Below are 14,939 nucleotides of genomic sequence, written 5' to 3'. Positions count from 1 at the left end.
AGTAGTTTGGATCTACATGGTGTCTGCTTCCCACAGAAATTTGAATCCCGCCCCTGGGTGGGGGGCACTGAGGATGAGTTTTTAGCACCAAGGGAGTGGTGGACTGAAAAAGTTTGGGAACCACTGGGTTAAGTGTTTAAGTGGGAGTGATAGTGGTTAAGTGGGAGCACCTCCTGTCTTGAAAAGGTTTATTTTGGAATAATATTTCACATTATTTTATTCCTGTAGGTTTCTGTAAGTGATGCCCACAACTGATCCCTCCACCCTCCAATTTATCTTCCTTTCCTTTTCCACCCCCTGGTCCTCTTTGTCTTCCTTCCACCCCACATGATCCCTTTCTCTATTCTTCCTCTGTCCGCTTCACCTTAGCAGCCACTGAGCTGACTCTTTAATATTTCAGGAAGTATGAATATTTGGCAAGGTACATTGCAATAATGCCCAACAATTGAATCTCTTCATTGGAGGATTGGCTGGGGTAAGATAGAGATTCTACTATTAATTTTTAAGAATTTAAGATTTTTAAAAGATTGTTAACTGTTTTCCAGGAGGCAAAAGGAGTATCTGCCTGCAGTCCCAACCACTGGTATATTGTATATGAGTGGTAGAAGAAAAACAGCTCTCTAGTCAAATGAAATAATAGTGAGGTTTAAGAAATGAAACTGGCCTTCAAAATGGACATTAATTAACTACCAAAATAGAAAAAAAACAATATTAAATAAGATAAAACTAATAGGGAAAAACTAATAGGAAAAGATTATGAGGATATAAATAATGTGAAAGTTAATTGGAGAACCTCACCAATTCACGCTTGGAATCAGGGGCAGCTACAGAAAAACTACCAAAATCATCCTTCACAAAAAACTATACAATGAAAAACCTATCATGAATCATACCCAGCTGGCCTTCTAACCAATTAATCTGAATGTGGAAATGCTTCACTATTTGGCCATTCTTCTTGCCAACCTTCAGCCAATTTCCCAGTGCTGTTGTGGTTAATCAATGGATGTACTCAGGCATTTGAACATGTTAGTTCTTTGCTTTTAATTGACTCTTTGGAGAAAATGGGTAGTGATACAAGTAGGTCCATTTAGCATTTCTCCAGAGTTGTACCCTTGTTCCTGGACTCTCCTAGGCCTCTGGCTTTATGTTCTTTCCAAGAATGGGTATGGAACCTTGGGCCAAAGCATCAGGGCTGTGCCAAGAGTAAAATCTAAGACACTTAGGTATAACAGCTCCAAGTTCCTCTGTAATAGCACATGCTCTATCCACATGCACCTCCTGTAAAACCAAATTCAAACATAAGTTGAAAGGGTGCAAAGTCCCCAAATTTGAACTGTACCAGATTTCAGGAATTATTAAACATCCTCAGAAGAGTTTATTAGGTAGGATAGCATATCATTGTAGGTCTATATATGAAAAAAAAAATGCCTTGGCATGAAAACAGTTTTGATTTGGCTGAATGCTTTCCTTGGTAACCTCTCTGACAAAGAGGAACCAATAAGATTCTTTATATGGCAACACTGAAACTTACCTTTTGGTTGAAGCTTAGCTTTAACTGCTTTAAATATGTCAATCACTACTCATGCACTTTCTGCTGTCAATCTGAAGCTGAATATCTCCATGGCACAGGACAGTGCCAGAGCTGACACTGTGCTTATCAAATTGCAAAGTGCTTGCTAGCAGTTGATGTTGGATGTGCAGGTGCAGGGAGGCTATGGAAAGAGGGCACAGGGAGGAGGGTAAGCACAGGGACCCTGGGGTGAAAGAGCATGGGTTTGGGGATGTGCACAAGCACAGGGTAGACAAGGTAAGAGTCCATGGGGTGTATGTATGTGTGAGTGCAGAGGGTTCAGGGAAAGATGACACAGGTGCATGCAAGAAAAGGGAGGTCAGGGAAAAAGAACATAGGATGCATACGTGCATGCACTGGAGACAGATGAAATGTGGTGTCTATGAATAAAGAAAGACCAGGAGTGAGGAAGGCTTATGCTAGCAACTGGTGACTATACCTGCTGGCTTCTCCATTGCTTTTGCTTTTGCAGCGAAGGTTGCAAATGGCAATCACGTGGCCATGGGCTATTGCAACCAGTTGTAAACTAGTTGCCAAGCGCTTGAATTTTGTACACATGATTACAGGAGTGTGCAACTATTAGAAACTGAGGACCTCTCATAAGCCCCTTTATTCAGTGAATTTGTAACTTTGAAACATCACTGAACAAACGGTTGTAGCTTGAGGATGATCTTATCGTCTTTGGAAAATAAGTTTAGCTGGATTCAGAATGATTTGCCAGCTCCTACTTGACCAGAGATAGCAGTGAGATATACTGGGAGGTGAACCCTTCTTATCTCATTCCATTCTTCTAACACTGTTTTCTATCTCCAGCCCCAGGGTTATGTCCAGGGTTATACAATTACTGTACTATTCTTCATGCAAGGGATTTTTCCTCTCCCCTGCATATCTCAGTTTCACTGCAGTGCAGTCCTTTGGGACAGATGTAAATGTATGGCACGGTGATGAGGAAAAAAAAAGAGAATTCCATTTCATAGGTAGGTGCTATTCCATCAGTAGAATGATACTGCAGGAGGCAATGATGAATTTTTCCATTCCAACTTGTTGTTGTTTTTCCTGAAAAGATCTTTTTCTGGCAACCATGACCGAATCCTGAAAGTTTCAGCTACAAGTGGGGAGATGGAAAATGATACAAAATTGTGTCATGGATTGAGCTTATACCTGATAAAGAAGTGCTGTACGTTCAATGAAGGAATAAGCAGAGGGTGCTATTGGCATGAAAAATATTACAAGTGCATTAGCTGTCCCAGTTAATTCAATACTCTTCACAGTTTGTACCTATCTAGTTGAGAAGTTTTTCTGTTCTATAATCACAGTTGCAAATCTTTGCCTGGCAAAGCTGAATTGGCAACTCTACACAGATCATACTCAGATCAAATTATGATTATTGCAAAGTATTTGTATAATGTTTCAAAGGATTCACTGACCAACGTGAGAATTATTTGTGCGGAATATTTTAAGGCCATGTTTTTAAATGTTAGTGGATATTTGGTGGTGGGTGATGATGAAAGTAATCAAAGCAGAAAAGTTTTGATATCTCAGCTAACATCTTAATCTTACTTTTCCTGAAAAGTAAGTCCACAAAAGGGAGCATGGCATGAGAAATGTTTCAGAAGGGATCCTCCCTACAGTTTTACCAACAATAAAAGGAAAGAAGGGGAGAAATATTTTCAGTCTTATAGGTAAAGAGACAGAGACAGATATTCCTAGATGGGTTTTTTGCCTGGGCTATTTCACAGAGCTAACATGGGCTGAATGTGGACTTCCAAGTTCTAAGACATATTCCCAAAACTACCAAATGTTGTTACTAAATTGCATTTTTTTTTTAAAAAAAAAAATCTCTTTAATTTTCACTAATTTGAAATTGTAAACAAACTCAGATTTTGCATTGGGCCCACCTATTACGTTTTGAATTGATACCTATGGCAGATTACTTAAAGGAGAAGGCTGCCACTTGGCCAAGAAAAAACTTGAGTACCTCTGTAGTGATATGTCCCAAGGCCACAAAAGTGCTTTAAAAAAAAGAAAGCAAAGGAAAACGAACAAGGAAAAGCAAGTATAGTGGAGTGAGGCTCCTTTCCAGATGAAAAATTCAAAGCTTCTTAACTAGCCCATTTTGATTCCACACATTCTTAACTTTCCAGCAGTACCTTCCTCACCTGTGGGAATGGGATAGCATGGAGAGACAGGTATTATAACAAAGGCACGGTTCACTGAACGGGTGAGGAGATTTTGTGCAAAGAGCTATTGTTATGTAAAATTCAGGCTCAGCTAACAAGCCTTTCAAGCTAAATGTGCCAGTGATTGTTTTTTTCATTGGAATTTAACCTTTTTATTCTTGTTTACCAGTGCCCCCTTCAAAATTTACTCTTACTATTAAATCATTTGCTTCTCAGTTGTTAAGTGACTTGAGTATCAGATCCTGAGGTCAACCAGGAATCTCTGGCTTATAACGTGGGGCTTTTTCTTCCCCTTTGACAGATCAGAAGATTTCAGAATTAATTAAATCTCTCGATGTACTTGGACAGCTGGAAGAATAAATGTTAAGATATTAAAGGCACTAACTTGTTCATTTGATTTCATCTCTATAACCTTTTCAGTTTAATGCAGTATCTCCTAACCTCTCTGAGATTAATTACTGCGCCAGTTAGTAAATCAGCTTTTTTCTTTTTCAAGTCTGGAGCTTCATCAGTAGAAATATAATTCAGGTATTATGCTGGATTTATGCTCAAGCGGTAGTGGGAAAATTCACACTCTCTATTGGGACTACAGATGGAAAGCTATTCTAAGGAGATTTTGACTAGATTCTTATTTGAATGCAATCCTTACTTGAAAGGGATTTATAAGAACAGGTTATTTCTTTCCAGTGCAGTATTATTTGTTTACTTATCCTATAACCCAATGATACAAAAATGTATTGCAATTTGCTGTGCTACAATAATGAAAGACACAAAATGCCAATGGGATTGTGTTTCAATAGCCATATACTGGAAATGTATTGATTATGAAATTGCACTTATAAAATCAGTGCAGGAAATTCTTGGTTAATGGTGGCAATTAGGAGTACAATTTCCATAATTAAGTGAGGTGGTTGTAAAGTGTGATGTCATGTTAGTATGTCACTTAGCAATGGTAGTTTGGCATTTCCTGGTTTCTGTCATTAAGCGAATTGTGCACTGTCCTTAAGTGGGAATATGTGGCCACCATTTGTAATCTTCTTCTGACTTCCCTATTAACTTTGTTTGTACGAAACCAACAAAGAAGGCTGTAAATGGCAACTATGTGACTGTGAGATGGTATGGGACAACTTGCTGCAGCCAACTCATGATGGCCAACTCACCACAGACCAATCTGCCATGGCCAACTTGCCACAGGCCAACTCACTATGGGACACCTTAATAAATCAATTTAATTATTTAAAATAAATGAAATATTATTTAATTTTTTGTCATTCACATTTTGTTCTGTCTCTCCTTTTGCATCCTTTCTTTAATGATTCTATTCATATTTCCCCAAAGAATTATCAGTGCTGTTTAAAAATACAACACACATTTACCACTGAAAGGAAATGTTACTGACTGATTTATCTCAATTCCCATCTTCTGTAATATATATATATATATAGCATTCAGCTTAGTTCGGGTATTTTCCCACGTCATTGTAGTTGTGCTTTTAAAGTTGTAGCAACATTTCGGCAGAATCTCATCTGCCATCATCAGGCTTCTATATTGTGTTCGTCTGTGAGTCAGACTTTCACAGCCATTTCTGTTTTAAATTTGGTGCTAGCCTACTGCTGTGCCAGAATGGTTTTTTCTTCATCCTGATTGGTTGGGAGTCTTGGTCTGTGTTTATTGGTCTTGGAGTTTGCTGTGTTCTGCTTGATTGGTGTTTCTAATATCTTGCTACAACTTTAAAAGCACAACTATAATGACGTGGGAAAATACCCGAACAAAGCTGAATACTATCTATCTATCTATCTATCTATCTATCTATCTATCTATCTATCTATCTATCTATCTATCTATCTATCTACACATACATACCGTGTTTATCATATAATAAGGCTGGGTCTTTTTTTTTTTGAGCCCCGAAAAAATGGCTAGGCCGTCTTTTTGGGGGTGACTTAATTCCCCCCCCTTGCAACTTAGGGTGGGCAGCGACGGCTTGGATGTTGACCTTGGCGTTGGTGGGGCACTTCGTATTGGGGTCAACGCAGGCAGCACCATATCCGGGTGTGCAACAAAAGTACTTCCTAACAGCAAGCCCCCCGCCATTTCCCCCATTTCGCATGTTTTAATATAGGCCTTAATTTAATAAATAAAATTAACTATTTGATTAAATGTAAAATCACTAAAATCACTTACACACAAACTTATTATCAGGGGGAAAAAAACCTATTAAAAAAGGGACAACCTGCAAACCTACAAGCGATCAAGGTGGGCTATCCTCAGATTTGAAGCGTGCAGTTTAAGGTAAGCAAAGATGGTAGCCAGAGAATCTAAAAGGGTGAGGGGAGGGAGGGTTCCCTAAACTGTGTTGCAAGTGATTGAAAAGTTCCACTCTCTAAAAGTCCCACACAGCAAAATTCAGACTTCAGATTGCTGAGTTTGCGATCACCCTGGGCTTTTGTGATTACCATAACTAATAAGCAGAGTGATTAGTTGTTTTATTGTCCCTCATTGTCATGCTGTTTATTGTCCAAAACCAAGTAATTTAAAAAATACAGCACACTGTTAATACATTTATAAGCAACTATATATAGTTCATACATATATAAAGAACCGGTATGGTATACAGGTAGTCCTAAGGCCACAATTGAGCCCAAAATTTCTGTTGTTAAGTGAAACATTCGTTAAGTGAGTTTTGCCCCATTTTATAACATTTCTTGCCACAGTTGTTAAGTGAATCACTGCAGTTGATAAGCTAATAACCTGGTTGTGAAGTGAATATGGCTTCCCCATTGTCTTTGCTTGTGAGAAGGTCGCAAAAGGACATAGCAACGGTCATATATATGAACCAGCTGCCAAGTACCTGAATTTTAAATCACATGATCATGGGGACATTTCAAAGGACATAACTGTGAAAAATGGTGATCAGTCACATTTTTCAGTGCCATTGTAACTTTGAACAGTCACTAAAAAAAACTGTTGTAGGTTGAAGACTATCTGTATTGGTTGAGACTGCAGACTAGAAACCAGAGGACTGTGAGTTCTAGTCCCACCTTAAACACAAAGCACAAGAGTGAAGTTGGGCCAGTCAGTCCTAGGAACAGGAAGTGGCAAACCACTTTCTAAAACCTTTTCCAAGAAAACTGTAGGGACTAGTCCAGACAGTTGCCAGGAGTCAAAAACTGACTTGAAGGAACAAATATACAATGTTCAAATTATATGAAAATTACATTAAGTACACTTTGATAGTTAGATGTTGATCTATTACAATAAGCCAAACCAACTGTGACTAAAATTTAGTAACCTGGAAGTAAAAAAAAGAGAAAGATGTCCACAGGTACAGTTCAAGTTTTGTAGACTTCTTGGGCAAAACCTATGTAGTTTTCCTAGCAACAGGATAGAAGCAGTTTGTCATTGCTGTCATCGTTGCAGCTATTTGATAACATGGGATTAAACTGTAAAGCTTCAAGATGACAAATGGTTAAGCTATACAGTGATGGGATTCAAATAATTTAACAACTGGTTCGCCCAGGGTCAGGTTGGCTGTCATAGGAGGCCTGGCCCACCCCCATCCTCCAGCTCCGCCACACATGCAGGGCGAGCCTCCCACGATGACCAACCTGACCCTGGGAGAACCGGTTGTTAAATTCCCCCCCCCCCGCTATCAAAGTGGATCCTAGGTGCTGCATTGGAATGGAGCAATGGGCAATGGAGTGGCCAGAATGAGGGAAGGAGGAGGAGCAGAGAGAAGAAAGAGGGAAAGAGGCCTTCTCCTTCCCTTGTGCCGGCTGCTGCATTGCCCGTTTCTCCATTGCAGCGCCACGCCACGTCCACGATCCACTTTGATGGGGGTGTCTGGGTAATTTAACAACCGGTTCGATTGAACTATTGAGAACCAGCTGAATCCACCACTGAAGCTATATCCATAATACAACATAAGGCTTTCCAACTTTTTTTTTGAAAGGCAGGAGAATGAGGAATCGAGAGTAACACTAGTACTTTAATATAAATCTGAAGAAATGACTGGCACATGAGATGTTATCCTGACCATCATTGGGTTGTATCCTGAAATGCCCAAGGTCTAGGAATCCCTTTATTAATGACTTTTAAGTCAATATTGACTCCTGAGAATTTCTTGGACTAGTCCTCTGGATTTTAGTCTGATGCCTTACCACGACACCAAACCACTCTCTTGAATACTGAGGAACTTAAAATTTGCAAAGAATTAATCAGAGATTATATAAGATCCTTTTTTCCAAACTCATTTCCAAACCCAAACACTTCTCTAGAACCATGACAGCAAGAACCATATTTAAAACAGGAGTAACAATTCAGAAATATAGAATCTTCATGCTTCAGACCAAATGCCGCTGCAATGTGATAACAACGGTAGGAGTAGTAATTTTTTATTGGATTTTTAACTTTCAGTGCAACTGTTAAAAACGTAAGCTCTCTCTCTCAGGGTCTGGATTTGGCAACTTCTGCCAATACCTGAAGCCAACTCAATTTGAGCAACTAATTAAGGCTGCAATCCTGTTAACCAACTTATAAACTTGTGATTCTTACTTGATGTTATCGAAACATGCAAGATTATATGCATTTCATGACTGGGACTATGAGATTAATTCTGTGCCAACCTCTTAACTATCAAAAATTAGATTACGCCTGAGAAATTCAGCAGAGTGATTATAGAATCTCACTCATTTTGACATGGCAACATGGAGACAGCCTAGGTAAATTGTGTGCATCTTCTAGTGGAGAATGGATGTTTTGTTGCTTTATTCCTTATTAATGGATAAAAACTAACCTGATGATACAATAGCAAAATATGACTAAATAAAATCTTTCCAGAAATACCAGAGTAGCTGATATTCCTCAGCTAGCAGAAATGATGGTATGATGGAAATAAATAGGACGTAGGCTTGAATTTTATTTTACCCTTGCACCATTTACATTAATTTAAATTTAATGTCAATAGAACCTAAAGGAATCTCCAAGAGAATTGAGCCTTTGCGCAACTAGACTACTATTCCTATGATTCTCATCCAATATTATATGACCAATACTTTCGTTGACTGGAATTTTTGAAAACTGGTGCTCCAGAACTTGAAAGTACTACTAAAAATGGCTCCAGGTGCCTTCACAATTAAAAAACCAAAGAACACCATTATATGCAAAAAAAGCATACAACATTATAAAAATGCACATGTATTAAGACAGAATAAATTAACATCCTATTAAAGCTAGGAACCATGTTCTAAAGGGCAAGGTGGTTCCCTTAAAAACTTCCTGGTCCCACTAGATGGCACTGTGTATCTGACTGGACTTTGACCCTGTTGGAACAAATAGTATAGGCAGACACTATATATCCAATTCAATAAACAATAAATAAAAGTGGAAAAAGCATCATTTTGTCCTTTTATAAGAAAATACTGTTCATAACTCTTATCTTCCTAGCCAATAAATGATCTGGATTGGTGGAAGATCTAGTCCAGAGGTCTTGGCAACTTTAAGACTTGCTGGCTGGAGAATTCTGGGAGTTGAAGTCCACAAGCCTTAAAGTTGCCAAGTTTGGGGATCCCTCATCTAGTCCAATATATATGGATTGGAATATTTAGTCAGAGACACTCCTGGAGGACTAGATGTTTGCCAATTCAAATCCTATTATGGGAGGAGAATGGGAGGGTCAGGGCTGTATGTTAGTCTTGCTCTCAGTTTGAGAAAAATTGTTTTTCATGTGGAAAGTTTCAAGTTCAGCTCCTGGCATCCCTCATTTGAAATTGATAAGTTATCTATTATTGGCTGCTCCATCCATATTTCCAGCTAAAGGAAAGAGCTCTGCCCTGATATGAAAGGACAAATCTCTGTGAACTGATAGCATTTGAAAAAGAAACAAAAATTTCTAAGATCATAATTGTATTTCTAGACCTATAATAGGATTATATATCAAATGCGATGGTGTCCTACCTCTTCCTACATCCCCTCCTGCCAAAAAGCTATTGTTAAATTGGACCTGGGACAAAGGAGGACAACTAGCCAAAATAAAGAACTAGAGCAACTGCCTAAGGTGGAAAAGTCATAATACATGGGTCTATTTAGTTCAGAATAGAAAGAATGAGGGTACAGACAATAAGTATATAAAAATATTCTTATCATAGAGAAAAGGGGGAAGAATAATTAAATGTGATTATAATCAATGAATAAGAGGAGTGCCCTATTCTTCATATTATAAGGAAAAAGTGCAGGAGGAGGAATTCCCAGGGTGGGGGGAGGAAGGTCTACTAGGAAAAGTAGATTAGATATTGGTGGCCTCTTTGATGCTTTCTGAACTTGGTTGTTTGCTTGAAGATGTTTTATTATTGACTAGGTAATATCATCAGCTAGTGAGTATGGGATTTGCTCCCTGTTTATATAGTAGCTTACCCTGTCAGGGTTGACAGAAGTATGCTTTTTCTCCTTTGTAATTCCTTAATTAGGATATTGCTTTCTGCTTGATAGTTTGTCTGATAGTAATCCCTGCCTATCTGGAGGTTGGTTGCTGGAGGAATGTGTTCTAGACTTTTTGATTCCTTCTTAGTTTTTTTAAATTGTCTCCTTTAGAATGATGTGTAAATATGGTTTATCTCTATGTGTCTGTTGATGGTTGATTAATATTAAATTATGCTACCTGGATTCACAGGGAAAAGGTGATTGGAGTGTGAATGAACTGCATATTGTACTTACGGTCAGTTCCTTTCATCAAGCATGCCTTTTCTGGGATCACAGAAAACCTGGGAAAAGAAGCAACTTCTTAAACGAGTGTGTCAAAAAGTGCAACTTGCGCACCCAATATAAGGCAAGATTTTACTTTCAAATCCCCGATCACTGCACAACCCTATATTTAGTTACTATAAATACACAAAATGGTGGTTGTTCTGTGAAAAGACAGTTTATAAAGAAGAAACAGAAAGAATGACAGTACTCATAGTAATAAATAAATGACACCTGCTGGATCAAGCCAATAATCCATCTATTCTGTGTCACATGACAGCCAATCAAATGCTTCCTGGAACTCTCGGGTGCATCTAGCAGAAGAAGTTCTCCTTTATGGCTTGCCAAAACCCAGAGATTAAGTAATGCTATTTTGATTCAGTAGGTTGCATGCAGCCATTAAAACTAATAATCAGTAGCAGCTGCAGCAGCAAACTGATGGTGCCAAAATGATGACATTGTGTGGTGATTTTGTCATGCAGATGGTACTTTCTGTCAAAAATATGCATGTTGTGGCATTTGTATGATGATTTTGTTATTTAGGTTTTGCAATCTGGCTTTACCTCCAACACCTATCCTCACAGATATTTCTTTGGACGCTATCCACATTTCTAGCTAACTGCAACCAATTGCCGTATCAAAACTGTGTATTATTCTAAGAAACATATCCTTTAATTGGTTCTGAATTACCCTACCTTGAATTTGAATAGATGACCTTGAGTTCTGTAGAGCAATTTCAGTTTATTGAAAGCATGGATAGAAGAGCGTTATTGTTCTGCCTTTGGATTTTGGATACGTTTTTATTGGCCATCATGTGATATAGAATAACCAAAACGCTGGGACAGGTAAGTCTTTGGTCTGATCCAGAGGGTGCTTTTTCATCTTCAGATTAATTCATTAATCAACATCAAACTATTAAGCCTTGCAGTGTATAGGAAGACAACATCTAGGAGACGTTGTGTCCAACAATTTTTGTTGAAAATACAATGGAAGCCAACCCTTCTACCTCTTCTCATCAGTATTCATCATCCTCAGATCAAAGAAATACAACCTGCTGCCTTTTCAAATGGACAGAACTCTTCTGCATGTTCTCTTTAGACAGGCTTTCCTTCCAGAAGCCATAACAAACAAACAGGTAGATGCATCCACCTGCAAAATTAAATGTTAAACCACAATTGGCATCTTTGGCTTTTTAAGGCACTGTGTGTTTAAAAGTAGCCTGAATAACAAACCATTATGGCAATGAAATCATTAAAATCCTGTAAAAGCTTAAAGCGTGTCGGCCTGGGAGATTATAGTTTCATTAGAGAAAAGGCTATAAAGTTAGACCTAGGTAATTACCTTTCCCATTAATGCTGGAAAATTCTTTGCTCCACTGAGGAGAGATTGTGGTGCATCAGGCCTTCTGTGCTTTTACGTTCGAACGGCAGGGGCCTTGATTTCATCAGCACAAAACTGCAAGGAAACAGCAGCAGCTTTCCAGGTGTACTTTGCAAATTGGGGTTTAAATGTGTAACACATCAAATTAAAATTCAATATTAATTATTTTGTCTTGCTAGGAGCCTGAGTAGTTTAAAGCAGCAAGGGTAATTGTCTAATTCATTGTGTGTGTCTACAGTGAACTTAATCATTATGTCAGCTTCCTAATAAAAGGTTATTATAGAAACAAAGATCCCCATTTTACATATGGTAGGCAAGGGAGAATTCGAAGAGCGGGTCTCCAAGGTAGATTTCAGGTTCTTGACAAATGACGTCCATGCTGTGATCAGATACTTAACAAGGAATCTCGTTATTAACTAGGCCTGTATAGATAATTAGCACTTGAGCTTCAAATTTTAAATCTGGCTTGAGATGTATAATTTATCAAATGCCTTTGCTTGCTGTCAAAGCCCCTATAATAAGGCAGCGTTATTGATGAATTGAGATTAAGAGCAGATTGAAGAGAAAATTAGGCCACGAGTTAGCCTGAAAAGTCTGATTTCAATATTTACACTACTAATTTGGCATTATTTTGGTAAATGAATACAGTCCCATAGTGCAGCACACAGTATAAAAGGAAATCAGCTATGCATCATTATATTATAACAGAAACAGTCATATGTTTGCTGGAGGCTGGTTTTTGCAGCATTAGCAATCTGGTTAATAAGCTTTCTTTATGGGATTCACATACCTGCTTTTATAGCACACATTTATTATAAAACATTCAGCAGGCAGAGCTTTTAAGCAGCAGTAGGAAGTGTTTCTCTTTTATACTAAGAAGTGATATTATGTTGGACTAATTGTGTTGGAACAAATGGAGCCCTTGACTTAATTCCTTTCAATTACGTCTTTAAATGGCTTCGGTGCTCAATTGCTGTTGAAATACAATCTTATACATTCAAAATGAGAAATCTTTTTTTTTCTTTTTTTCTTTTAAACTGCTTTCACTGTATAGTAAATAGCTTTGGGGAGGGGGGGGAATCAAAATATGAAAGTGTGACTGAATGCAATCAATCTACAGTCAGCTTGGGAGCTGCCCAGAGTTGGCTGAAAGATGTTGGCCGCAATATAAATGTTATAAATAAATAAGTAAGTAAATAAATAAATAAAGAGCTGCAAAGGTGTTTGGCTCATCTTTCTTGATGCATTTAATAAAAAAAGGCATTTGAGGTAATAGCTGCTTTCAGGGATTATATTAAGCAAAACAGGGTTTCTATTCCAGCTCTCCCATTGCCAAAATACAGCAAAATATTTAGTGCAGAAATCATTTGATGATATACATCTCGTTCCCGGCAGCCGCACCATTCCTCTGCAGTTTCCAGCTGTCCAACGGGTCATGCCAAGTCACAATTGGGCTGGAGGGGTGTTTGTCTTTAACTAGGCACATGTACTTTAGGGAACTGTTCCTTCTGTATATTGCACACTCAAAATAGGAGGAGGGAGATGTGATCGATACGTTTGCTGCCTTGAGTTATTTGTAAAAATAATAAAGGTAGGGTAATGAATGAATGAATGAATGAACGAACGAACGAATGAATGAATGAATGAATCAATCAATCAATCAATCAATCAATCAATCAGGTTTTCTGAGTTTCAAACCATGCACTGTTCCCATACATCAGGTTATTTCAGCAACCATTTATTTTCATGAAGATCCTATGTATCACCGAGCCGTGGTGGTGCAGTGGTTAGAATGCAGTATTGCAGGCTAACTTAATGCTCACTGCCAGGAGTTTGATCCTTATCAGCTGAAGGTTGACTCAGCCTTCCATCCTTTCAAGGTCGGTAAAATGAGGAGCCATATTATTGGGGGCAATATGCCGACTCTGTACCATTTAGGGAGGACTGTAAAGCATTATGAAGTGGTATATAAGTCTGTGCTATTGCTGTTGCTATAGAGTTCAGTGGCTTTCATTCACCACTACAACCACAAGGTTGAGAGGACAGTCATATGAATTCTATAAGTAAACAGATCAATAAATAAAGTGTTGTATTAAGGGTTAGAACTGTAATGAAGCATCTGGGACCTGCACTTCATGTTAACCATGTTTTTAAAGATACGTTTATTGAATAAACCGCAATTGGCTGGGTTTGTATTACATGTTAAGTCCTAAACCATGACCTTCACCACAGAGTCACCATACACAGAGCCAACACAATAGGACAAGCTCAAACCAAACAATTTGATTATGTTTCACAGTATTGTGATGCATGAACTCAGCATTATGCACATAATCTTTGTATTTACCATATGACTGAATTTGTACTTAACCCATTTCTCCACACCTCACTCTGAGGACAGATCAAGGTAAATTATAAAAATTTATGAAAAGAACTTGGACAGTAAGCATGTTTGTATATGCATAATTGTAGCGAATGAAAGGAGCTTCAATCTTAAAAAAATAATAAGAAATCCCATTTTGGTTAGTTGATATACAGAGCTTTAGTTCATTAGTAACAGATTTTTGACCATATTACTGTCTTTCATTCTAAGCTACCTCATGGAAGTGCTGCAAAAATAAATAAGAAATGTAGAATACATACTTTGAAAAAAATAATAATTCAGTAAGTATTATTTGATAATGACTGCCAGTGTTTTCAGAGAAAAATTTAGGGGGAAACATTTAAATTGCAATCCTAAATCAATATTAAATAGCAAAATCCTATGCTTAGTAGTACATTAGAAGTATGTAACATACACTCTTTAGATATTTAATAATACTGTAGTTCCCATAATCTGGATGGTCATTGCAGTTTAGCAATATTTGGAGGCTCACATATTACACACTCCTGGCCCCTATCCTGGGTTGTATAAACAGAGGAATAAAATCAAGATCACATGAAGTATTAGTGCCACTTTACAAAACCTTAGTAAGACCACACCTGGAATACTGCAACCATTTTGGTCACCATACTACAAAAAAGATCTTGAGACTTTGGAAAAAGTTCAGAAAAGAGCAACTAAGATGATC

The sequence above is a fragment of the Notechis scutatus genome, chromosome 1 (genome assembly GCF_049901735.1).
Source record: "Notechis scutatus isolate UNSWTSFEM ecotype Mainland chromosome 1, rNotScu1.2, whole genome shotgun sequence".
NCBI lineage: Eukaryota > Metazoa > Chordata > Lepidosauria > Squamata > Elapidae > Notechis > Notechis scutatus.
Note: the sequence above shows the minus strand (reverse complement) of the source record.